Source organism: Gopherus flavomarginatus, chromosome 6 (assembly GCF_025201925.1).
Source record: "Gopherus flavomarginatus isolate rGopFla2 chromosome 6, rGopFla2.mat.asm, whole genome shotgun sequence".
Classification (NCBI taxonomy): domain Eukaryota; kingdom Metazoa; phylum Chordata; order Testudines; family Testudinidae; genus Gopherus; species Gopherus flavomarginatus.
The window spans coordinates 133,788,520-133,815,214 of NC_066622.1; the positions used below are offsets into that span (position 1 = coordinate 133,788,520).

Genomic DNA, 26,695 nt, shown 5'->3' on the forward strand with positions numbered 1-26,695 from the left:
TTTACAGTGGATCACAAACTAAATATGAGTCAACAATGTAATACAGTTGCAAACAAAAGAGAACATCATTCTGGGATGTATTAGCAGGAGCGTTGTTAGCAAGATACAAGAAGTAAATTCTGCTCTACGCAGCACTGATAAGGCCTCAACTGCAGTACTGTGTCCAGTTCTGGGCACCACACTTCAAGAAAGCGGACAAATGATTGACGGTTTGGAAAACATGAGCTACAAGGAAAGATTGAAAAAAATGGTGTTTGTTTAGTCTGGAGAAGGAAGGCTGATGGGAGACATGATAACAGTCTTCAAGTGCACAAAAGATTGTTAAGGAGAGTGATAAATTGTTCTCCTTAGCCCTGAGGACAGGACAAGAAGTAATGGGCTTAAATTAAAGGTGATTTAGGTTAAACATTAGGAAAAGCATCCTGACTGTCAGGGTAGTTAAGCCCTGGAACAAATTACCTAGGGAGGTTGCAGTTGTTGAAAGTCTCTAAAAACAGGTTAGTCAGGGGTGGTCTAACAAGTCCTGCCTCAGTGCAGGGTGGACTAGACTAGATGGTCTATTAAGGTCCCTGCCGGTCCTATATTTTTATGATTCTAGTAACCACACTGCTAGCGACAAGTTAAGACAATATGCCCTCCTCTCAAATTTTACCTTTGAGATTCAAAACCAGTGTTAACTTTCTTCCCCCTTTAACCTCCCCAACACCCTCTTCACATATCTCTGTGCTTCCTGATTTCAGCTGTGAACACACTCACTCCTATTGACCAAAAAGCAGGCAGTTCCCATGTTTTTTTCAGCCTACAGCAAGCATCTGAAATCTCACCCCAAAATGCCTGTTCTTTAAAGATTTCTAGCTGGATTTTGCCTACTCTTCAGGGTCAGGTTAGGAGGGTGAAAAGCCCATTTATTTTTATATGTGTCTGTTACAGCTATCCCCTATTCCATTTTGTTTCTTACAGCTGTCCCCATACTCCATTTTGTTTTTGTTCTCCTCCTGTGGTCGCCCTTCCCTGGCTGTTAAGTTGTTTACCAGGGCCACTGCCCTTCTCAAAGGGAGGGCCCCTTAAGCTGTTTAACAAGAGCCATTGCCCTTCTCAAAGGGATGGCCACTTTTGCTGCGTGCTAAATGGGACCACTGCCCTGTTCAAAGGGTTAGTCCTGTTATCAGCTCCTTGAACCTGGGCTTGGTGTAGGGCAGGCAATGTCCAGAGCTGCAAGACCTATTGTGTTTTTAAGATCCTGGGCATGAGTCATAGGCCTCATGTGCTTTTGAGTCACCTATTGCACAGGATTCTGCCCAGACATGTTTCTGTGCTTAACCTGCCTGGTTTTTCCCTGTGCCTCCTCCCCTGTGACAGAGGGAGCCTATCAGGATTACTGGCGGGAAACTGCCTGAGTTTGCCTTTAAAAACAGACATTTTTGAAACAAACATCAGAAAGGTTCCTGTATTGCTGCCTGGTCTGATCAGCCAGGGGTTCTAGAGGGTCCTTTCTCTGCTCTCGTTTTATTTTTGAACGTACCCCCGGTTTTTTAAACCCCCCCCCACGAAGAACGAATTGCTACCTGAGAGATCTCCTGATTATTGAGACTGTACTGAGCCTTCTGATGTTGCTGCTGCTTCTGCCTTTGCTGCTGCCTTGGGCACTGGTAGGAATCCCTCTGTGAAACTTTCCCTACTTTTATTTTATTATTTTAGCTGCTGGCTCTGTTTCCCCAGCACACAGACTCAAGCTAAACCTTGGTCTGTGTCTTAAAAACCTCTCTCAAATTCCGCGGCGCTTTGCCGCTAAAAATAAGTTTGTGCCGCTGCTAAGCTCTGCTCCTGTGGGCTTTGCCTCGGGGCTCCCTGCTTCCAGCTGTATCCCTTGCTGCAGCCACCATCCCTTGGCTTCCGTGGGAGCTGGATCCTGGGCACATACCACTCTGCCGTCTGTAACTTCCCCATAGCATAAGGTGCACCATAGGTTTTGTTTTTTTAGTTTAAGAAGTCATAGTTTGTTAAGATTGTAGAGCTTGTAAGTTCACCTGTCTTGTTATAGTTTACTGTTTTGTTGCTCCGTATAGTTGCTTGTTATAGCTTTGCTTAGAATTGTGATATTTCTTGTTTTGCCTAGTCGTTGGTTAAGATAGATAAGGTTTTTGCTGCTTAAATTCGTCTCCCCGCTGTCCCGATCTCTCCCTGAACTTTCCCGTGTCTGTTTTTCCCCCGCTCCAATCTCCCCCTCTGTGTACTTCTCCGTGTCTCCCTGTTATAACCCTTTGCTGCTTTTCCCCCGCATCTGCACTCCCTCCGAACTCCCCAAACCCCTTGCTGCTTCTCCCCCTGTGAAACTTCCCAAACCCTTTGCCGCTTTTTTTCCTTTGTTTTTGGTGTCCGCTTGTTGCTTAAACCTCTCTCTAGCCCTTCTCCGCTGCCCCTCCCCTGCCGAAGATCACCATCACGCTGCTCCATTGTCCTTACCTTGCAGGTCTTCAGAGTCTCTCGCTGCTTCCAGCCGCACTCTCCTCTCATCAGTTGCCACTAACCATTCACTCCCCTCCCCCCTCCTGTTCCTTGACCCAGCCTTTAGGTACACTCTTGCAGATTATCTGCTATCCTAGCCTCACAAATTAAGTCATTAATTTTCTTTTATACCGTTACATTGCATAATTTCACTTATCACCCATATTGTATTATTGCACTGTGATTCACATTTTACTTGTAATTATAACACCCCATTGGTTGCTTCTACTTTTCTGATATACTTTGTATTTGCATTGATACCATTGTGTTACATTGTGTACAAGGCCACTAACCACTTAATACATTCTGTCTAAGATTGTTGACCATTTTATTTAGAAGCTACGATTTTATTTTGCATTTCTTTTGATACGCTTATTGACTGTACTGTATCCCATTGTGCTGAACCCCACTTACTGTACTCCACTGTTAGAACTCCCTACACTGTTCAATAAGAAGAACCCCCCCCATCATTGTCTATTGTAAATACCCTATACACCCCATCCCATCGTATTTCATTGTTAAATTCCCACCACTTCCTTTTTCCTTTAATAAAGAAATTAATTGGCACCCCCCCTGTGTGGTAATTGCTCCCCAAGATCCCATATACCTGCAGGCAGGAACAATATGGAGCAATATACTTTTTTTTTATACAGTCTGAAATACTATGGTGACTGATTACATATACATTCTTAAAATTAAATTAGATTAAAAATAGATTAGATAGCTCAACTATGGAAGCATAGGTAGCAACTATAGCTGAAGTCACATTGTGATTTGCATATAGGTAGGAATTAAATCCTTTCCTTATATATGAAATACAACGTGTAATAGCCCCATATTTACAACTCTTAGGGCAAGGCCTACATCTTCAGAAAAACTAGAAGTCAAACTATTCAGCAGTTTAGGCCTGCACAACATGCAGCCCCCAGGCCACATGCAGCCTGCATGGGCTCACTGTGCAGCCCATGGGCAAGCAGCGGGGTGGGTCTGCTGCGTCTGTCCCTTGCCCGGGGGGGCGCCTCACAGCCCCGCATGCGCACCGCATTCCAACCGGCCTAACGGCTAGAACCACACATTTCTCCATCTCCCACTGCCCCCACCTGGCCTATAGTGGGTGCATCACTTTCGGGGCCTGCTGAGGTGGGAAGCGCTGGGCACAAGGCAGAGCCGGTATGTGCCAAGCGAGGGGAGGGGCACCTGGCCTGGGCTCGAGCCGCAGCTCGGGGTTTGGGGGGGGGACCTGGGCTGAGACACCCCACCCTTCAGTTGGGGGTGGGGCGGCTACTGCACTGGTTGGTCCCAGTTTCTGCCCCACTGTCTCTGTGGGCAGCCAGGAAACCCCCAGGGGAGACGTGTGTGTGTGTGTGTGTGTGTGTGTGTGTGTGTGCGTTGCACCTCCCCTGCCCCAACTCCTGCCCCCTTCCCTGGTCCACAGTCCTTCCCCATTCCCGGCCCCTATCACACTGCCCACCCACCGCCTCCCCGGGCTCCCTGCAGCCCCTGTGTTTGTGTGTTGGACAGTCACATCGAATCCTTTCAAACTGTCCCCCTTTTCCCTTCTCTTTATTTCATGGGGGGACGACGAGCCAAGCGGGTGAGCGGACAGTGGCAGTGAAGCTTTATACTTGAGGGTGGGTGTTTCTGTGGGGCCAGGTGGCGCTGGGGCAGGAGATGTATTTCAGCGGGGGGCTGGGTGGTACTGGGGGGGTGTTTTGGCTGGGCTGGGGGGGTTCGGCCCTCAGCTGTTTTCTTTGGAGTAATATGGCCCTTGCTGCTTTACAAGTTGTGCAGGCCTGCATTAGAGGCAGCTAACAATGGCTCCTTTTTAAATTTAAACTTGCAGGCTAATGTTTCTTTGATTCCCCATAGCTAACAAACAGCTGAGTTGTAGTAAGTCCAAAGTTTCCATCTAGCTCTAGACTAAATGCCAGACGTGGGTTAGTTTTATAAATATCCTACCCATCATCACAATCTATTCCCATCCTATACAAGTCTACAACCACCCACCATCCAATTACTTAAAACCTACAGAACACCGGCAAGCTTTACTCCAGCCTTAAAGTACTCAGGTTTGTAGGAAATACATCTGATTTTAAGAACTATCTATTACCTTGAGTGTAAAGTAGACAAGTAAGACATAGCAGACTGTTTTGAATAGGGAGAAAATAATAAATTCTGTTTGACTAGAACACAATTATGTTGAACTTTGATTCTAGAGAATGTGTGCATGGATAAGAAGTGTTAATGAACTGTTTGTACGACAGGCAGAAGAGAGAGATATTACAGAGATGGAGAGACTGTATATTGGTAATTTGAAAATTGTAGATCCTTAATGGAAAAATTATTTGGTTGGAGTTAAGGTTTTGTTTGAGCTCTGTTTTTGAGTAATTGGATTTGTGGACTGGAGGCAGGTCCAGCTTCATAGTGGAAGGAATTACATCCTGGTGAAGTGTAGGACAGAATTGTTGATATGTATTGTTATGTATGACTGTGAAGATAATTAGTATGCAGGAGCAGCAGAAGCTCCCTAAAAGTGGGGGGGCCATTGGGGTGGGAAAAGGCAGGGAAGAGCAAGGTGGGGGTTGAGGGAAGGGGTTGAGTGGGGACACAGCCTGGAGCGGGATGTGAGTTGAGCACCCCCACAGGAACTCAAGAAGTTGGTGCCTCTGGAGATTTGGCAAAACACATTGATTTCCTTGGAGTCTCTATTTTCCTTTCTGTCCACAAGCACTTCTTTTCTTTTACAGGTCCACAACAGCATGGCTAGGGACAGCTCAGTGGCAATAAACACCTCTCATTTGAACGACTCATCTGCCCTACAGTGACTCATTCAAAGAACTTCTTTCTGTCAGGAGCCACAGACCAGCTGCTGTGTACTTTTTTCTCTCCTTTGAATTAGATCTTAGACTGACTGATGGTAGAAGGATTAAATTGAATTTGTAGCCTTTAGGCAGCTTCAGATAAGAGATAAGAAGGATACTATTCATTTGGGGCTCTTTGGTTTATTTATTTCTCTCTTTGTGTTTAGGGTCCACCATGAATGTTAACCAAGAGTAAATCATTGAGACAAGGGACTGTCTGGTAATGGAAGAGACACAGCAAGCCACCGAAAGGTCTCTTTGGCCCACTTCGCTTCCTCACAGCTTGTGTGCCATTATTTATTGATACAAATATAAAGGTTAATGTTGAATTACTGAATAAAACGCAATAAAATAAAGGTTTTTTCAAGCATAAAAAAAATCATCCAGGCCTGTGGCTTCTGTTCACCTTGTTTTGGGAGATCAGAGGTGCACTTTAGAAGTGATGACAAATTAAGTGGCAATTACAATAGATTACAATGGAGAATAATTTGCCCTGAGGTTTTATACAGGGTAAAGAAAGAAAATCAGGTCTGTTTGGTGCAAACTTATATATATAAATTCTCCCACATCCCTTTAACAACTAATAATAGTTAGCACTAGCACCTCCCCTTTCATCTAAAGAGCTTGGGTCATTTTACAAACAGTGATTAAACCTCAAAGCATTGTGGCCCAGATGCGCAAAGCTATTTAGACACCTACCTGCCACTGAGCCCCCACCCATCCATCCAACCCTGTTCAAGCCCATGCAGAACTTTAAGTACATTGTTGAATAGGGATAGACTTGGGCACACGTCTACCTAGGTCTCTGAACTGGGACCTTTCTGCGGTAGGGCAGTATCATTCTCCCAGTTTTACATACTGGTTTTGATCACCCGACACAGGGCTCAGAGAGGTTAAATGACTTGACCAAGGTCCCACAGTGACTCAGGAGCTGCATTTCATAAACAGCAGAGCGACCCAGCGTAGAATGCAACAAAGAGTCCGGTGGCACCTTATAGACTAACAGACATATTGGAGCATGAGCTTTCATGGGTGAATATCCACTTCGTCAGCGTAGAATAAATCCCAGCATTCTGTGATAAATGTTCTGTGTCAGACAATATGTCCCCTCAGGGGGTCACCTCCTCAGCTGGTGTCGATTTACTCATCCGGTACCAATACTACTCAAGTAAGTATATTTGGTATACCAACAATTACAGGGGTATTCTGCTCCCTGGGAAGAGGGAGTTTTGGCTGGCATACCCAGAGAAGGGCGAGAACCAGAAAGGTAGGAAAGACTCAGGAGAAAAGCAGCAAGAGATAAGATAGGGCCAGGGGCGGCTCCAGGCCCCAGCATGCAAAGCGCGTGCTTGGGGCGGCATGCCGCGGGGTGCGCTCTGCCGGTCTGGGAGGGTGGCAGGCAGGCAGCCTTCGGTGGCATGCCTGCAGGAGGTTCACCGGAGCCGCGGGACCAGCGACTGGCAGAGTGCCCCCCGCAGCATGCCGCCGTGCTTGGGGCGGCGAAATATCTAGAGCCGCCCTTGGATAGGGCAGACCTTGGCTGCTGTGTAGAGGGTCCCTGAGCTGGAACCCAAATAGAAGGCAGGCCCTGGTTCCCCTACCAGCCACTGGGGAACTGGCACAGACTAGGCAGTGGAGAGCAGACTGTCTGGGACAGTTTGCCCTCAAAGACTATGATACCACGGAAGGGGAGGACCATAGTGGCCTGGTCAGAAGGCCAAGTCACAAAAAAAGAAGCTGAAACTCCTGGAGCAAGTGGGGCCACTGGGCAAGACAGGACAGGTGAGGAGGCCACAAGAGGAGGGTGCAGGCGATAATTCCCAGAGCGGCCAGGAGGTGGCTCCACCTGCAGTGAGTGAACTCCACGACAAGGGGGCTTTATCCTCTGTGTTTTGGAGCACATGGTGCACACTGGCAGTGCTCTGTAAATAACCATGTCAGCCATTTCAAAGGAAGGAGGGATTGTTGTTTTCCTCCAGCCAAATTCCACGTGAAAAATATCACCATCACAATTTAACATAGCAGAATTTCAGGGGCCAAGTCATTTCCTTTTCTTTTTGTCCCTCCCCCCCCATTAAATCATGCAAAATTACGAGAAGCTGATTTTGTTCATAACGTGCCCACCCACTTCAGAGCGGAAGTGGGATGCTCAGACACTTTTGAAATTCTTCTCCTGGAGAGAGGGTGGGAGAGTAAATGATGAGAAGGAAAAAAAATTACCGAATACGCGCCTCCTTCCCATATAGACACATATGTTCTTCGTGTGCCGGGAGGAGAAGCAGGGCAGAATAGCAAAATGGATGCTGCAGATGTAACTGAAGATGGAGGAAAGAAAAGAAAAGCAACCATGGCTTGGATGCACTTTACCTTGTTTATCACAGTAAAGAGGTGCATTGGAAATGACATGGATAGGAGAGAAGTTTTCAGCATCATACTAAATACAGAGGATGTGGGAATAAAGATCGCTATGGTATATGTAGGCAGTCTTGCCGAAACACAAGGGTAGAATCAGGGCCAGAAACCCTAAGCAGGCGAGAAGAATATATTTCCAAATAAAATCAGATGTTCTTTCTTAGTAGGAAACCAGGTGATGAAGTGGCCAGCAAAAGCACCTGGAGAGAATCCATTCAAAATGGTTCTGACCAGCTGCCAACCCTGGAGCACAATCAGATCTGGCAAAGCCTGATATCAGATAAAGTATGCAAGAACAGCAGGACTATGTGCACTTAAAGTAATAATTTATGTATTATACACATAATTAGGCTTCCCACTAGATGTAAATACAATCAGCTGATTGCACAAAGCTGAGTTCAGATCAGTCCGATCAGATCGGTCCAGTGGGCTCTTTCTAGAAGGAATTGGCTTTACAATTAACATCAGAGGAAGAGAGAGAGTAATGGAGGCTGGAGATAAAGATGGAAGAGGAGCGACCTCTTTGCTGATAATGAAAAGACTGGAACAATTTTTTGCTGCTACTATTTTGGAACCTTACGCTGCTGTGGTGTTCCTACTGCAAGTGACGGTGCAGAGGGTTTGTTTCTCTAGCTTTGCTCATGGTAGCATTAGGGGCTGCCACTTTTCTGACTCTGTCCACCTCTGTCAAAGTAATTATGCCATAATGCGATGCCATTGGTATCATGATACTGAGATGATGTAAAACAAATTTTGGACCATGTTTTAATAACTGAGACCTAGAAGGCCTATTTTAATTGTTAGCCTAACTGGTAACAAAGTGGGTAAATGTTCGTGGATTGTCACAATGGCTTGTTATATAAAACTGTTTAAGAGAAGATATGAGGTGAGACAGAAAGACTGAATTAATTTGATTAGAACGGTCATGAGCAATAAATAAGAGAAGTAAAGAATCAGAAACCAAGTGTACCAAAATTGCCATGTCAGAAATTAGGGCTAATTGGCAGACAAAATAACAGGAGGATGGATCCCATCACCTTTTTGGGCCCCGTAAAAGAGAGAATTTGAAAAGAAAAGAAAAAAGTTTACCAGTACTGTGAGTGAAACAGAAAGATTGTTGCCGTGACACCAGAGCTTGATGCTCCAGTAGAGATGTAACCCACACACCACCTGAGTGTGGTGTTCTGTCCCCTCAAGTGGCACCGAGACCACAGAGGGGGAGATAGAGAGATTAATGAGTTTGCTCTGAAGCCTTAGCTAAGGGCCATATGGCTTTTAGCTCCGGCAGCAGAGGCTCATGCATTTAGCTCCAGAAGTCCCAGGTTTGACCCTGCTCATGGACAACCAGGGTCTGTCTCTGTTACAGAGGCACTTGACCATCGTCACTGCACCAGCAAGGACCCCAACATGACACCGGTGAAATCTTGCTCAGTCTTCGACTCCTATTCTCCTTCTCTCTCTCTCTCTCTCAGCTCTTCACCTAATCCTGAAATCCTGCACATGGTGAGATGAGACGGCCCATCCAGCTCTGGCTAGCCTTACAAGAATCAGTGAAGGAGAGGGAACCTGACCGAACCAACCAGATGATGTCTCTGGACCAGCGAGGTGAGCCAGGGTCCAGAGCAGCAGCTAGTGTGGCTGACTAGTCAGCACAAAGCATCCATCTGTGACTGACCAGCCACCCTGTGTCCTGAGAACATCAGCAAAAGCCATATTTTCCCCATCATTATTACCTTTCTTCTGTGCCCTGTCTGTTTTGTCTAAAGCAGGAAAGTGACTATCATTCCCGATTCAGAATTGAACACCAGAACTAACCCTTTCTTCTCCACCGAGAAGGACTCCTTCCCTGAATAAGAGACGTTAACCAATATTCACTGCATCCAGAAAGGGACATTGACAGGTTTTGATTACGCTTGTTTTACATCATCAATTTCAGTTTCAATGCTGTTTGCCTCGTTTTGATTCTTTTCCTTTAATGTGTTTCAGTCAATACATTTCTAAGCTTTGGCATGAATTTGATAGTGTGTTTACCATGGTACTAAGCAGGCTGAGGACTCTGTATACCAGATCCCAGACTTTGTTTAACACTGTTTAATGCTGGACAGTGACTGGGTTATATTATGTTAACACCTTTAGCACATATATTCCATCTAAATTAATACAACTATACTTAATCTTCCTACAAATTGGAAGGTGAGACAGAGCGATAGAAAACAAGAGCCACAGGTATGGAGCCATCTTAGATAAGGTGCACAAGGGAGAATCCTTTGAGATTGATGCCTGGAGATGCACTTCTACAGTTTCCTTTCAACCAAATAGCATGAGATGAATAAAGTGTCCCCAAGCAAAGGACAACAGAGGCCAAAGTTCAGCATTTAGCAGTACTTTGCACTTCTATTCTATGTTCTATCCAAGAACTACTAGTCCCCTACAAGGAACAGTATTGCTATCCCTGTTTACAGACAGTAATTATATGATTTCCCAAGTCTACATAATAATTCAGTGGATGTTACCCGTGTAACATTCTGCCTCTTGAGAGCCTAACGTCTCATTTCAACAGAGAAACACTGACATTCAAGGAAATCTAGGCAAGTGAAAATACTTGTTTTCCACTTTAAAGCTCCCCCATAATATCTGCATCAACCCAGGGGGTTCTGTCTGGATATAGTGGAGAAAATTTCAGAACAACACAAAAACAAACTAACTCCTTCGTAGCCAGAACTGGTGAGGAATAAAAATCAAAATGTAGGGGTTTGGTGTGATATTTTTGTTTTGTTTTTTAACCAAAGTTTCAAATTCTGATGAAGAAAATAGGTCAACATTTCCTCAGAGCTTTCCCTTGCCTTTCCTTGGAAACTTGCAAAAGTTTCACCTGTTTCTGTGTTAATAGCTAAAAGGATGAAGTTAGGACTGAGGCTGTCTGCTAACACACTGTAAAGTCCATCCCTGGAGAGCAGCTGAAAATCCAACTTTAATGAGAAACAAAAAATCACAAACACTTTTTAGGTGTAAGGCCACGGAGTACAGACATCTGTGCAATGTAACTGCAGGAGGCAACATGGCGGCAGGGGAGGGAAAGGAGCATCGCATGATAAATTCAAATTGCAATGAAAAGGGTTCAGTAGATGACAGAGAGGAGCTTCCGCGAAAGGCAGATGTACCTGCTGGATACCACAATAGAAGCATTTTGCAGTGTCTTAGAACTCTATGCTAAATGGAAGTTCCCTGCTCTGTCCACTGCAAAGGCAGAGTGATTTTTTTTTGCATAAAAACTAGACATAGAAAAGCTCTATTAAAGTCTCCATTAGGCAAGAAATTTAGGACTGGGTAAAACATAGCAGAATATACTGCAGGAAATAACTGTTCTCTAGTTGGTGGATGGATGTAACGAACGAACTGGTTTTCTTTTTCCATCTTTGATTTCTACCATGTGGTTATAACATAATATCTATCTCATCCCCTGACAATGCAGGATTGCTTCCTAGAAACTGGTTTTCCTGTTCCCTGCCATTCCCCAGCCACTGAATCCACTGCTAGTTTACCATCCTTGTCAGTTTCCAAAGAAATCTTTTTCTCTCTTTTCTGCATTTCTGAAACCAGCAGTGCTCCCCTCCCAGACAGAAGCTCCTGTGATCCAAGGACAGAAAGGACTAAGCAGAGAAGGGAAGAGGGAAGAAATTGAAACCCTGCTGCTTAGGGAGAGATCTGCTCACACCTCAGAGGGCCAAGAGCTGTTTCTCTGTCACTGTGTCTTAATAAACCAGAGCTTTAAGACAGGGAATGTTACCCAAAGCACATGTATGTGTACATTTATTGGCGAGTCAGAAGGGACACTGAGGCCCAGATAGCATAGATCAACCTTCTTCCAAGCAGTAGCAACTGATTATTGTCTCACAGACTAGCATATTGCTTAGGCATGTTCCTTCCAGTCCCACTCATGGAAATATTTGTTCACGCTAGCCTGCCTTGTTGATTCTAGATCTGAAATTTTAACACGCCCCCTGACCCGGTGAGGAGCAAGATGAAAGCTCGCAGCTTCGCTAATATCTTCTCTAGCCTCATTGGCACTGGCAATGACTGTTTAGATACAGCTTCTTCGACTGGTTTCCCTGCTTATCAATAAACAAAGCCCATAAAAAATCCTACTTCCAAAGAATCCAAGCCAAGGGATTCTTGTGACAGCAGCAGGCAGAGCTGAGAGTTGAGAATAAGCAAATCTACAAGTGTCCTACTTATGGTCTTTGTTTACATGGAATGATTAAAAAAACTAGTAACTGTGATGAAAACAAGTGGACCAATTTCTCACTCCACTTTGAATTGTTTTTTAGTTGATTAAGCACAATGCCAAGAGCCTTTGTTATAGCCAAAGTTGTCTCCCCTTATCGCAGAGTAGCCAGCTTGCCTTAGGAAGGGACTTTCAAAGGAGAGAGAAGGTTTGTACAGACTAGATCATGCTGGAGTGCCACCTAGTTCCTGGGTTTGTTACACACTAAAGAGTCAGAGTCTCTTTGCTGAAAAGGGTTTTACAAACTTTCTGAGCAGAGATAGGCACAGATGGAACAAGTGGATGAAATTCTGTGTCCTGTGTTATACAGGAGGTCAGGCCTGATGATCTAAAAAGCAATGTTTTGAATATCCGTAACTTGGGGGCGGACGTTTTGATCTAAATCCCGCTCTGAACTCAACAACTCAGGCCCAATCTCTGTTAAAGCCTGAAGCCTTAGAACATCTCTGGCCCCCTGACCAGAACTTTAGGGGAGTCTGTTCCATATTTAAACTGCAGGGATCAAACCCAGCTCTACTTTACAGAGAAAAGGGATTGGCTTCCCTTGGGAGTTTTGGTTTGAAACCAGGGTGTGAGTGTTTGTGAGAGAGAGAGAGAGAGCACATGGTGGTTTTTCTTTGAGATTTGGAGTTTGTTTGAACCTGAAAATTCAAAGCAACACCTGGTCAGGAGGCAGGGACAGGAAGAATGGATGGTGAACCTCACGTGGATTCAGGCTGGAGAGAAATGTTCAGACAAATGCCTGCACACTTCAATATCTCTTAACTCTAACTGGGACTGAGTATTACACCCAGCCAGAAATCTGCTGTTTCTCCTGACTCGATTGCAATGTCTTTGTCTTTCTACAAATGGATCCATTTTTGTTGCAATAAGAGATCTAACCTCACCAAGCCTCTCACTCTGTCTGAATCCTGCAGTGACATCAGAGTTACAATGCTATGGTGATGTGTGCTATAGAAAATCCTACGTGGAGATGGATGGATAAACAGAGCATTTCTCCAGGTGACCCTTTGCAGTCTTTCCTTACACCAGCAGATTGACCCAGGAACCTTCCACGTAGCTACTGTGTTCCAAACAGCCTTTTCCTACACCGTGAGCTCTCAATCTGGACCCCTCACTGCTGCCTCCAAGGCTGAGTGTCAAGAACAGGCCCAAGAGGTTGCAGGTGCAACCAATCTCCCTTGCCTTATAGCTGGACAGGAGTGGGGATCCTAAACCTTTTTTTCTGATGTAACGTGGGGTGGGTAAGAATATGGAAAAGGTCAAGAACCATTGCAGCCCAGTTTAGCAGGAGTAGGTGTTTGCTCTGAAGCAATCACAAATTAAAGGGTGATACCGTTGTGTCCAATTGCACGAAAACCCATATTTAACATCTCACCATCCCAATAAAAGTCAGGCTCTTCTGATTTCACAAGTTCAATCAATGTAAGTGCATTTGAGAGGGTCCCTCAGCAGACACAGTGTTATCCCCCTGTGGTACAGCATGGGCGGTGTATTCTGCAAGAATCAGACGGCCGTATAGCCTTCCACAAAGATTGGGGCTGCTGCTCCCGTTCCCAAAGAAAAAAAAACCCAAAATTCTTTGTCGGATTCATGTCTACACTGCAATCAGAGATGGGACTGCAGCACATGTAGCTAGAGCTAGCCAGGAAGGCTTGTACAGTCTGTGCTGTTGCGGTTTCACTGCTACTGTTATAGATCAAAGCTAGGTCTTGTACATCTACAGGTGCTGTAGTCACACCTCTGATTGCAGTGTAGACATTCCACTGACTCTCATCCAGGGAGAATTCACCATCAGCACCATCGCTGTGTGACAGAAAAAGATGACATGTATCACATACGTACCCACACTTACACACACTCACATAGGGCCAACAAAACTAGTAAAGGAAGAACCTTAAATATCTCAGTCGTTCAGTTCAGATGGCAATCCAAACATTTGGACACTTCTCCAAAGCTTATCTGAGCCTTTTGCCCTTGAAATTTGGACTGGAAATCGCCCAGGGTTTCCAGTATTTCTTGGTTCTGATCAAGGGGAGTTTACCAAAGAAAGGACGAAAGGTTCAGTGGTTAGGGCACTAGCCTGGTACTCAGGGGATCTGGGTTCAACTCCGTGCTCTACTGCAAGTTCTCCATGTGATCTTGGGTGAGTCATTTAGCCTCTCTTGTGGCTTGGTTCCTGTATCAGGGTGGCTACCCTGCTCCTGCCCTGAAGGGCTTAAAACAGCCCTGGGAGAAGGTTGTGGCTGGGAGCTGCTAAGCTGGGATGATTGGGAAAGTAGGCTCAGCTGGGACCATGCCCCAATCAGGCCCAGCTGGTCCCTATAAGAGGCTGCAAGCCAGAAGCCCAGTCTTCCTCTGCCTGTAGAGGGAGATGGGCCTGGCTGCAGGGAGCAAGAGATAGGGTACCTGAGTGGAGCAGGGCTGGGGAAAGGCAGAGGAGCTCCAAACGGGAAAGCCTCAGGCTGCGGCCTAGCACACGGGCAACAGGTACTGGGGGTTGCAGACGGCAGCCCTGGGTAGGCCAAGGCAGCAGGTCCAAACCCACCCTTGCCAGTGATGAGCAGGCTGACACTGCAGTCTGCCCCAGGGCACGGGGGCTAGACGATGACTGGCAGTAGCCTGATACTGAGGCGAGGTGGGGATAGTGGGTGGGGCTTCCCCAGGGAGGGGAGACCCTAAGACTGAGGGGTTACTGCCAGGGGGCAGTACCCCAGATAAAGGGGCACTGGGGTCCTGGAAGGTACATGGGGCCACGAGATAGGTGGATCATTGGCCTGCACAGGGCGCTCCTGTTTGGAAGTGAGCTAATTCCTGGAACAGACCAGCAGGAGGCGCCGCAGGGGTGAGTACGCACGTCTACAGTTCCTCATCAATAAACTGGATAATAGTAGTGCTCCACCTCACAGAGGTGTTGTGACAATAAATGCACTAACAATTGAGGTGCTGTGGTAAAAGGGGCCACATATATACCATTGAGACAGACCACAAAACTAGCCTCTTTCAATGATTTTGCTGCTTTTATTTCTGTTTGAAACCAGAGATTGCATGGAAATAACAACAAAAAAGAACCCAGACCCATCAACAACCAAACAAATGTAGTTGAATTTTTAAGTTGCCATTATAAAAGCTTTGGGCCATTCTGAGTCGTGGGGAAAGCTTTAGACTGGACTCTGCTCCTTCTTTACCATAACTGTTATGCCCATACCTCAATGGCACCAACTGGTGCAAGATGTTTCATACCACACACAAAACCTGTGAGTCTATATTTCTCCAGACTGACTCCCAGTCAGTACAGTGGATTGCATCATGGGAGATGGGTATGTTCATCCCATCTCATTCTTCAGGTCTTCAGTGACAAAAAGTACCAAATCCTTTACCTGCTCCAGCATCTGGAGACAACTGGATGCTGGGTATTCATAGCAGGATCATTACTGCATGACAATGTCTATAGAGGAAAAAGTGAACACATTTCAGCAGATGCTTATGGAGGCCCTGCCCTAGTTTCCAGGAGGGTTGTTTGAGAGAGAAAAGAGCCTCACAAATTCCCTGATGACGGTGGCAAGGCCAGCAAAGAACCAGAAAAGGTAAAGTCAGATGATTTCCATGGCTGACATGAGCTAAGCCTAGCAACATGGAGTAATTCCAGCTGCAGGCACTACCACACAGAGCTTCCCACATCCAGAACAAGCGTCAAACCAGCAAAGAGCTTCTGAGAGCCAAAATCTAGAACAGTAAATGAGTTGACAGCACACAGAACGTCAGGGACTGAGAACAGCAAGTGAGGGGGCAGGGATCGCGTGAGATAGCAGGACGTAGAGCTTTCCAGACCAAGGATCCAGGAGAAAGGGAAGTAAAACAATTGCTAGTAAACTTCACCCTTTGACAGGCCCAAACTCCTGGAACAACACATCCAGTTACACATAGCAAAGGGCTGTGTAATGCTGCAATCTCCCACAGCAACTGCTTCAGTTTCTCTTTCCCCATAATCAGCACCTCTTTGAAGGCTGCCACTTCTCCCGCCAACCAGCTCTTCCCAGTTTGAACTATCAGCAGGCAGGGTTTGGGGCAAGGGCTATGTTAATCAGTTCCCGTGACTCAGGGTATATCTGAATGGGCCATGCTGTTCATCAGCCTGCCAAAAAAATGCAAGCTCTCCAAGCCAGGCAGCAGAGCCCTAATATTTCCCTTGAGGATCTGCCCCTTTGCCTCCCTCCATTGCCCTCTTCTGTTTAAACATCTGAAAGTTTAACAAAGACAGGAAAGACATAGAAACTATATATCTAACGGTAAGATTTTCCATTTAAATGTGCTTTATTATATGATGTATTCCTTTAATTAAAGTGTGAGCATCTGGGTACCATTATAGAGCCATTCCTCATGTTTATTGAGAGTGGGTCTGGATGGAGCAGAGCAGGGTGAGCTCAAACATTAGCCAGAGTGGGATGTAAATCTACAGCAGCGTTTCTTTGGACTATCACACCACTTTTCACCCTGCTGGGCTGAGGTTCACAGGTCCATGGTGGGGGTGCTATGGAGGGGGGTCAGGTTTTAAGGTGGGTTATTTAGGTGATGAACTGATCCAACTTAGCATGTATATTGCACACTGGCAGAAGAAGCAGCGGGGCCTGCCCTGCCATTGGAGAAGCATCTTACGTAAGAGGAGAATTTGGTTGGGATTGTATCAGACTTAGCTCTTGCCATGTCTTGAGTACGAGTCAGCAAGCAAAGGCATTCTCTTAGCAGTCTGTCTGAGAATGGGCTGCACCTTATACATGGGTGCACCGGTGAAAGAAGGAAGGTGATATTTACCTGTACATTCCACATACTTGCTGCTGTTTTGGGGAGCTTTGAGTACACATCAGATCCCCAATGTACCTGCTCCATAACCCGCGTGCACACACACACACACCTCTGCCTTTCTTAGTAGAAGAGACCTTTTCCATCTCTCATCACGCACAGTACCAGAGAAAGCTCTAAAAAACCTCCAGGACTTAGCTTTGCTCGGAGATGTTAGCAGGTCGTAGGCTGAGAGGTTTGAGAGCAAAAATGCATTCAGGAAAGGGTGATTGTAGCAATGCAGCAACTCACCGGCATGGCACCTCCTGCTGGACATCCAGGGAATTAGCTTGCCAGCCTCCAGAGCACCCTCTGTCGGACAGTGTCTCGCCTGTCAGTGGCCCCTACGTCCCTCCTGGACCCTAGTGCTCCTTTCCCTTGGGGGCTGCCCCCTGACAGTACTCCCCCAGTCTCTGAGTCTCTCCTCCCAGGGGAACCTTCAACCCCCTATCCCCACCTCACCTCAGTATATGGCTACTGCCAGTCACTGTCTAGCCCCCACTTGCTGGGGCGGACTGCAGTGTATATGCCATTCATCACTGGCAAAGGTGGGGTTGGACCTGCTGCCTTTGCCTACCCCAGGCTACCCCTGTGTAGCCCAATACCTGTTCTGGCCTTTATCAAGGCCTGCAGCCTGGGGGTTCTCCAGGCTGAAGCTCCCCAGCTCCTCTGGCCTTTCCTTAGCCCTGCTCCACCCTAGGTATCTTTGTCAGCTCCCAGGCAGCCAGGCCCTTCTCCCTCAAGAGCTCGAAAGAGATGCCTTCAGCTCCTGGATTTCCTGGCCTTTATAAGGCCAGCTACAGTCCGATTGGGGCATGGCCGCAGATGTGACTGTTTCCCCAATCAGCCAAGGCTTGCTGCTTTCCCCAGCAGCAGCCCTCCCGCAGCCTCAGCCCTCTCCCATGGTTGATTTCAAGCCCTTCAGGGCAGGAGCGCGTGACCACACTGCTTCAGGGACATTCCTCTTTCATTTGCATGGTTGACACTCAGTGGCAAGGGGAGGATGTGCCCGCCTGTCGGGAATTCAGCTGCCTTGCAAGCCAATGAGCTCAGCTGGGCCCAATGCACCTGCACTAAGTGACTGTGCTCCTGGCTGGACAAAAGGGCCAACTGACCATCTTGTCAGCCCTGTAGCAACAGCAGTGTCTGTTCCATTCATTTCATGCCTGCTGCCGTGCTAGACCTGCCTCCTGTCCATCGCTTCCTCCACCCTTTACCTGCTCTGCTCCAGCCCTAGTCCCTGCCTGCCTCTGAGCTCCTGAGTCTTAACTCCTGCCTCTAACCACTGGCTTGCCTCCTGACCTCGACTCCAGCTCTAGCTCTGCTCTTCCATTCTGTTCAAGCTTCTGCCCCCGACTCCAGCACCACTCTGGATTTGTTCGGGCTCCTGACGCCTGGCCCTAACCCTTGGCTTGCCTCCTGACCAAGCCTCTGGTTCTTCCCTCTGATTTGACGCTAACCACTAGTGCAGACTCTTGCTCCCACCACCAGGTCACACTGCCTACCGTTGAGTATCTGACTGCCTAGAATGCAGTGCTGAGTTCTGGGCATCTCAGTGCCACAGAGATTATGCCAATTTGGAGGGAATTCATAGAGACAATAACAATGACCCAGGAAGAATCAGTCTAAGTGCTGAATGTATAGAACTTGGCCCTGGAGAATTTTTTACAGGGAGCTACGCGTGTCTCCAAGTATGTGACAGATATAAACACCAAGGGAGGGGAAGAAGTGTTTAAGGTGCACAATTGGACGTAATGGTATACAATAAAGAGGAAGAAAATTTTTTGGCAAACACCAGGAAAATAATCCAAATGGTAAAATCAATTAGACTGCAGAGTCGTCTCCTCTGCCCCATTTCTGGAGCCAATTTAAACTGCCATTGACAATGCAGTGCAGAGTGCGCCACACAGAACAACGTTGCACTGGTGGGAACGTAGGGGCAAAGGACCTTTCCCATCTCTACTTTCTATGACTGTTCAAGACTATCCATACGCATTTTGCAGTTTCATATGTGATTTTCATATGCATTTTGCAGTTTCTCCATGATGTGCTCCCTGGGGACAAAGAGAAATTCTCAGCTGTGCCTTCTAAGAGGTGCAATACAAAAGGAGCAACCCAGGAGGAGGGAGGGCAATGGTAGCTCTTGGCCACATTTAAATCACTCTGAATCTGCCTGCTGGGTAGATACACTTACTTATGGCAGCAGCTGCTTACAAGCCGTAACACTTAGTACTATGGCCAAACCCCCTCATACATCTAACATCTCCTACACAGGGGCTGATGGGGTGAAGGAGCAGTGTGGAGACATGTTCGCTGCACAGCTCTTGCGTTGGAAGGAATTCTTCTTGGGCTATCGTGGCCCCTTATGGTCCCTGTACGCAATCAGAATAGCAATTAGCATCTGAGGCAGAGGCCAGGAACTGAATCAGAAGTTTTAATGACCGGATCCAAGGCCCCTTGACGGTAATAGGAATCTTGTGCTGGCCAAGGTAGACCAGGTGGATTTGCCAGGAGGCAGTTTGTGCTAGTGAAATAACTTCCTTTGTACTTAGTGAAGATAGTAAAAAAAGGAATTAAGACCTTGGCTAATTAATCAACTATTTGGCTTCCCATGAGACTGATGAAAATGGATCTTTATATCAGCTGCAGTGATCGTTTCTGAAAACAATAGCCCTGGCACCATCTTCTAAAATGCCTTCCTTTAGTCCTTTATCTTAACCTTGCCATGTCCCTTCCCATAACATCAGAGAAGCTAAAGATTAGAGAAACCCCCTTTCCTCTCCAACATCTGGACTCAATGGACAGGTCCACTCCCCAAAGCAAGCTGGCTTCTTCAGCTCAAATTCTCCCTTTGTCCCAGGATGAGTCCGGTCTCCAGCAGGGACTATACAAACTGAAAGACAGGTTCTCCAAAGCTCTCCTTATTACAGTCCTTATTTAGCCTCCTAATGGGGCAATTCAATCAGTAAACTCAGCCAAATATCCCCTTCGCTAGATTCCTTGCAATCCATGCCTTGATGATAGACGCCTATGGAAGGCAAATGCTCTTGTCTACGGATAGTCTCTCATGCGCACACACACATGTAAAGTCAGGCCAGAGCTCACATTTAGGACAGATATGCAGCTCTGGGAAAGCTAATGAAGATGTTGTTTCCTAAGCCCTGCCCACTGACTAGTATGCTGGAGAGGAAGAATTGGTGTTATCCTCATACGTATCGCACGTTTTTATAACAATTCCAGCTACCAGATACCAACTATGCACTGGAGATTGACATCGCCACCCCACCCCCTCTGTGTAGTGTTTACACAAGGAACCCAAATGAACAGTGGAAGACTGCAAGGGCCAGACACTATCAGAAACAATTTAGGTTGACAGCTGAGCTGGAACTGTCACTGCACGGAGGCATCATTGCCAGAAAAATCACCAGCTGAGAAACTAGCTTCTTTCAAGGATCCCCTTGGGCTACCTCTATACACCATTTACACTGTCATCTTGGATTCATCCATCAGCAGTTTTGTGCGACCAAACAGTGGGATGTCACACCTTCAAAGTCAATCTCAAACATGCAGATCCTGCAAGAAAAATGAGGTTCCTATTTAAGCTCGCACTGTGTCCCTACAGGCATTTATTCTGGGCGCATGACTGGGGTGTCTAAATTTAAACTGGTCTGCTCCACCAAGTTCAATTTCTAACCTCAAACCCTACACAACGTCTATGGCAAGGACTATTATAGACTGTGTCGCCCAACCTAATATAATATAACCCTCGCTGGCTAAAGTTAATCAGTGTCCATGTTGCTGTTATAGTACGTAGGTGTTAAAAGAGAAGGCAGCACAGAGAGAATAAGTAGGTCTGGTCACACTGTCATGAGAGATCTTGTCTATTCTGTTTCACAGGGAGTGCTGGGGCTAATTTGGGAGTGGTCAGTCTTTCAGGCTTGCCAAATTCTGCCTTTACATAGATACATGCAACTCTGATGGACTTAGGCACAGATCTGAGCTATGGAGCTAGTCTCATGCCAATGCCCTGTTATGCCAGTTCAGAGGGAACGGAGAGAGACAAAAACGACTGAAAAAGAAAGATTCTAAGAGCTGAATGTATGTAAGACCAGAGTCCTGGTCATCTATAGAAACTCCTTGTGACACTGCTGTGATTCCACCAACTGGGAGAAGAGAGACATACTGGATGCACTGTTACTAGAGGAGACCAGTGGTAGGATTCTTCACTGATGGTTGTCATCTACGTCTGAGCCCAATACATGTAAAATACTACCAGATCAGGATAGGGTGACCACCCAGCCCTAATTGGGCAGGACAGTCCTGAAATGTACATTTCAAGTTCCAGTCCCGGGGCTGATGACTCCAGGATAGCATTTGTCTGGGATTCCCTGCAGTACCGCTCCACACCTGCCTAAGGCTCAGGGTTGGTGCCAGCCTCTTCCCATGGGGGTGGGGGGAGCAGAAGTGGACCTTTCCCCCTACACATACCATAAGGCCCTGCTCCCTGTTCCCCCTCATCCCCCCCAAGGCCCCACACCTGTCCAGGCCAGAAGCTGGGCAGTAGCAAGAGCCGCCAGGGAGCCTGGGCCACTGTGGGGTTCCCAGGCTGCTATGGGGAGCCCCCAAGTCCTGGACTCTCCACCTGCCCTGGGTGGCACACCCTGGGAGGCAGGGACAAGGGACAGGGTCTGCTCTTGGGCACCTCTGCTTCCAGCCCGTGGGAGGGGTCCAGGGCTCCCCACAGCAGCCCGAGTTCCCTGGGCAGCTCTTTCCACTGCCCAACTCTGGCTTCCAACCTGGCCAGGGGGCAGGGCCTCAAGGAGAAGAGGAGGAGCCAGGGACAGGGCCACGGGGGGGCAGGGCTTCTGCACGTGTCCTGGTTTTGCATTTTGAAAAGGTGCTCACACTAGCTCAGGATGGTGACATATTGTGCCTACTTTGCACAGCTGGAAATGACTGCACAAGCTATAGGGCAGTGGAGAATCAGCTCCCCGAAAAGTCCCTCTCTTTGCTATAAAAAAAAAACACGAATTTTACCGAGCACTCAAAGGAAGTTCTTAGAGATTTTTTTAAGTTGTCCCTGTTGTAAAAAAATCCCTCAGAATCACCGTGGCTTCTGCTTCTGCAGCTTCTCCTTTTCTGCATGCCCATGACATGAATACAAACCCAGAGAATGTTATTGCACTGGAAGAACGTCTTTTAACTGCCACAAAAGTATTAACTGAGCTTTTACTCTGAACAACTTCATGGGAAATGTGGTTGTGATAGGGGTGTAAACTCAGATGTCATGTAACCCTCTGATTTACACACACATTTCTTGGACGGTTAAATGTGCCTGGTGACAGTAGACAGTAGAGTGCTGCTTTATCAGGCCCTAATCCTACAAACAGGTGTATTAGCCCTGCCAAAGTAGAGCTAGTCAGGAATTATTCAGCCAAACATTTTTTCATTGGAAAATGCTGATACATGAAAATCCTGTAGGGAGGAGGGGGAAGGGTCAGTTTTTTGACAAATTTTTCACTTGAATTTATTTAAAAAAAAAGAGTCAAAGTCGTTATGTGTTGATATTTTCAAAACAAAAAATTGTGAAGTTCAGATTTTAAATGACCTTTTGTTTAGTATTTTAATTATACTGTTAACAAAATGAAAAAGAAAGGTGGTCAAAACTGGAACAAAACATGCTGACATGATCAAAACATAATATTCTGATTATCCCAATTTGATTTTTTTTCAGATTTTTGGTTCACAAAAATTGTCAAGATTTCACCTTTTCATCTTGATTTTTAGACAGGAAAAATTATTGATTTCTCAAAACTTTTCACAGAAAGGGAAAACTATTTCCTGCTTTGCTCTAGCTCCATGTGCATTCCTATGGAAGAGATGAACTGGAATTAAAGCAGGATGGAGATTAATTTACATAGAGTCTCATAAAAGGGCAGGGTTCCATACAGATGCTGATATTAACATTCATTTTCTGCAAGATGAAGCTACACCAGTTTATACCAGCTGGACATCTGACGTCATGCGTCTTTTGTGTATTAGCTTGGGTGTGCTGTTAGATTAGAACAGGGTTTATTGGGCTGCCATAACTTCCTTCATGGGAGCAAGGACCCATTGGATATAGGAATTACCTGAATAGAATGCAAAAGAGCAAAAACAGACCGATTTGCAACACAAACACACCAAATACCAGTTTTCAATGGAAAAATTCCATTTCACAAAATAGTAAGATCTTGCAGCCACCTGCAACAACAGTCCCAAGAGTTTCACAACGTTCCACATCCCTACAATATACACACATTGCGATTTTCTAACTTCAATATTCATCGATAGAACATATTCTACATTAGAACCACAAGTGGAATTTGCATTGACCCCAGTGAAAGTTCCTTAAACTGAACATACAAGATTGACAGTAGATGGGAAAGAAGTTTACTTGTGGCTGAAGATCCTGCAATACGGTGTGCACAAGTGGACTTCTGGAAGGCAGTATGGCCTAGTGGTTAGAAAACTATACTAGGAGTCTAGATATCTGAGTAAAATCCAGACTCTGCCAATAGCCTACTGTGTGACTTTGAGCAAATTACTCATCCTCTCTGGGCCTCTATTTCCCTTATAGTTTCATAGATTCCAAGGCCAGAAGAGACCACTGTGGTCATCTAGTCTGACCTCCTGGATAACACAGACCATAGAACTTCCTCTAGATCATATCTTTTAGAAAAAGTCCAATCTTGATTTAAAAATTGCCTGTGGTGGACAATTCATTATACCCCTTGGTAAATTGTCCCAGTGGTTAATTACGCTCACTCCCATCACACCCTTTCTTTGTCTTGTCTATTTAGACTGTAAGTTCTTTGGGGCATGGACCATGTACCATAGAAATCAAAAAATGTAAGACTGGAAGGAACCTTGACAAAGGTCATCTAGTCCAGTTCACTGCACTAAGGAAGGGCTAAGTATTAGCTAGATCATCCCTGACAGATGATTGTCCAACTTGTTCTTAAAAACTTTCAATGACAAAGATTCCAAAATCTCCCTAGGCTATTTATTCCAATGCTTAACTACTCTGACAGAAAATTTTTCCTAATGTCTAACCTAACTCTTCCTTGCTGCAGTATAAGCCAATTACTACTTGTCCTGTCTTCAATGGATAAAGCGAACAATTTATCACAGTCTTCTTTATAACAACATTGTGTACAATGTTCCCTCTCAATCGTCTCTTCACCAGATTAAACAAACCCAATTTCTTGGATCTTTCCTTGTAAGTTATGTTTTCTAGACCTTTAATCATTTTTGTTGCTCTCCTCTGGACTTTCTGTCATTTATTCACATCTTTCCCAAAGTTTGGTGCCCAGAACTGGACACAATACTCCAGTTGAGGCTTTATCAATGCTGAGTAGAATGGAAAATTGCTTCCCGTGTCTTGCTTACAACACTCCTGCTAATACATCCCAGAATGATGTTCACTTTTTTTGCAACAGTATTACACTGTTAACTCAACTTTAATTTGTGATCCATTATAACAGATCTGCAATACTCCTTCCTAGGCACTTATTTCCCATTTGTGCAGTTGATTATTCATGCCTAAGTGTAGTGCTTTGCACTTATACTTCTCCTCCCACAACTGGGTCTCTACATGCTACTCTTATGATAATGGAGCCTCACTGAAATCCATTTGCCTCCATGTGGGCACAGGAGGTGGCCCATATGAATCTAATTGCAGGATTGTGGCAATAGTCTGTAAAGTGCTTTGGAAGTCTTTGGAGTAGAAGAGTTATAGAAATGGTTATATGGAAACTACATATATTTAAACATCTGTATTGCTGAATACGCTTCGTGTGACCCCTGGAAAATGCATTCTCTTAAGAAATATTTCTGCTCTACTGGATCTTGGGTGCTCAAGCATGTTCCAGGTGTGCAAGTCATCCCTGCTAGCATTTTGATTTTTTAAGGTGTTTGATTAACCCCAAAACAATACAGCTAGGAAACTGCTTGGTTTCTTGTGGTTTAATGTGAGTGTGTGTGCGCAATATCTTTTCTCCTTAATCTCTTTCAGGTGACTGTCTACCTTCCAGAAATGCCTGCATCAAAGCCACCGGTCTTCTATTCAATCATCTTTAATGGGATTAAGGCATTGCTGTATAGAACTGGCCTGCTGCCATATGCAGAATAAACGTGCAGTATTCCTATACAGCAGGGTTTTATATTTACAAAGTGATGTGCAAATGTTAATTAACACCAGCCGTTATTATTCAGGAAAGGTTGTCCCCATGGGGCAGATCTTCACAAGATCTCAGCCCCCATTGCTCTGAATGATGCTGGCTGCTAAACTCTTTTGAAAACCTGGCCCTATATGTTAGCAAAGCACAAGGCAATTTCTCAACTGCATCCCTCCAAAAAGCTTTCTTGGACCAATGAAATTAAATGGGGCCTCCCTCTATTGCTGTATGTCCTTGGTTATATCTTTCAGATGTCAGGGGGTACTTCTTCCCCTCTGGCTGTACCTAAAGCTTCATGCTTCAGAGAAATAATCCAAAAAGCTTCCCATGGAACTCTCTAAAGCCCCAATCCTGAAAACCGTTTTGCACATGCTTTTCTCCCATTACACATGTGAGTAACGTGTATGCAGGAGCAGGGCCTGGCAGTGGAAAAGAACTTCATGGAACATATCAACTACTGTTAGTTAGTGGCTGCGGGTGGTTAAGTCTTAAATGAGTTATATTGGATATACCTCTACATTGCCCTTTACAGAACAAAAACCTGCTGATCAAGGTGCTACATAATAAATAAATAACCAGTAGGAAAGAAAGTATATTCTATCTAATTCAAGTTTCACAGTCAGCTACTTTAATTTTCAATCACGAACTATCACCCAGCCTGAACCTCACTATTTGCCAGGGCAAAATGTATCAGGGCACTTCTAAAGTTGAGTCAGTGTTGCGTCATTTAATTTCTCATCATTTATTTAAACTGCCATCCTAGCCATAATCAGAAAGATAAATGCAGAGTCATCATTCTTCTTCCCAACATTAATATCCATCAGTGCTTCAAATGCAAACAATTGTGACATTCGACTTTATAAAAATTACCAGTGCACCAACTCCGCTTAATTAAACTATTTAAAAGTTGCTTCTGTTACACATAATGAATGATATATTAAACTGCAATGAAACACGCAGCAAGACAAATACTCCACAATGCTAGCAATTAAGACTCACTTCACTTATGGCAATTGACAACATAAGTGCTCCACACTTCATTCAGCTTGTGCATTCTAAATGAATTGGTGAGTGAGAAGGGTGCTTCTTTCCTAATGAGTTTTGTAATCAAGGCATCTATTTTAATTTCAAATTGGCTAGATTGGGGAAAATTGCTAGAGTAAATGACTGGTGCTAATTAGGATTATAAAAATATTCATCATGCCACAAAAGTAATGTAGGGTCTTGATTTCCCTATATTTGCATATGGCTTTAGTTTAAGGGGGAGACTGTTGATAAATTGTCTCCTTTTTAAGGAATTGAACAAACACTATATATGTTTTACTCATCCTTTCATTTAAAAGGCCTGATAGATATTCATGATTTGTAAATGAAGTTAGGTGATTTCAAATCCTCACTTGATTACTGTATTGAAGAAGAGGCCTTGGTAAGTTGCCTTTAAATATTCTGGATCTCTGGGGTTTCTTTTTACACAACTAACAGTTTGGTTTGTCTGTTTTATTAACTCCATGGGCTAAGCCCCAGAGGAGCTGGTGGCAAATAGCATGTGCAGCCAAGGACAGACGTTGTCGTAG

The 26,695-nt window shown here is 45.4% G+C and overlaps 1 protein-coding gene across 1 annotated transcript in view; it reads right to left on the bottom strand.

Moving 5' to 3' along the window:
* SORCS3 (sortilin related VPS10 domain containing receptor 3) overlaps positions 1-26,695 on the bottom strand; it is a 503,211-nt gene that overhangs the window by 153,205 nt on the left and 323,311 nt on the right. The window lies entirely within an intron of this gene.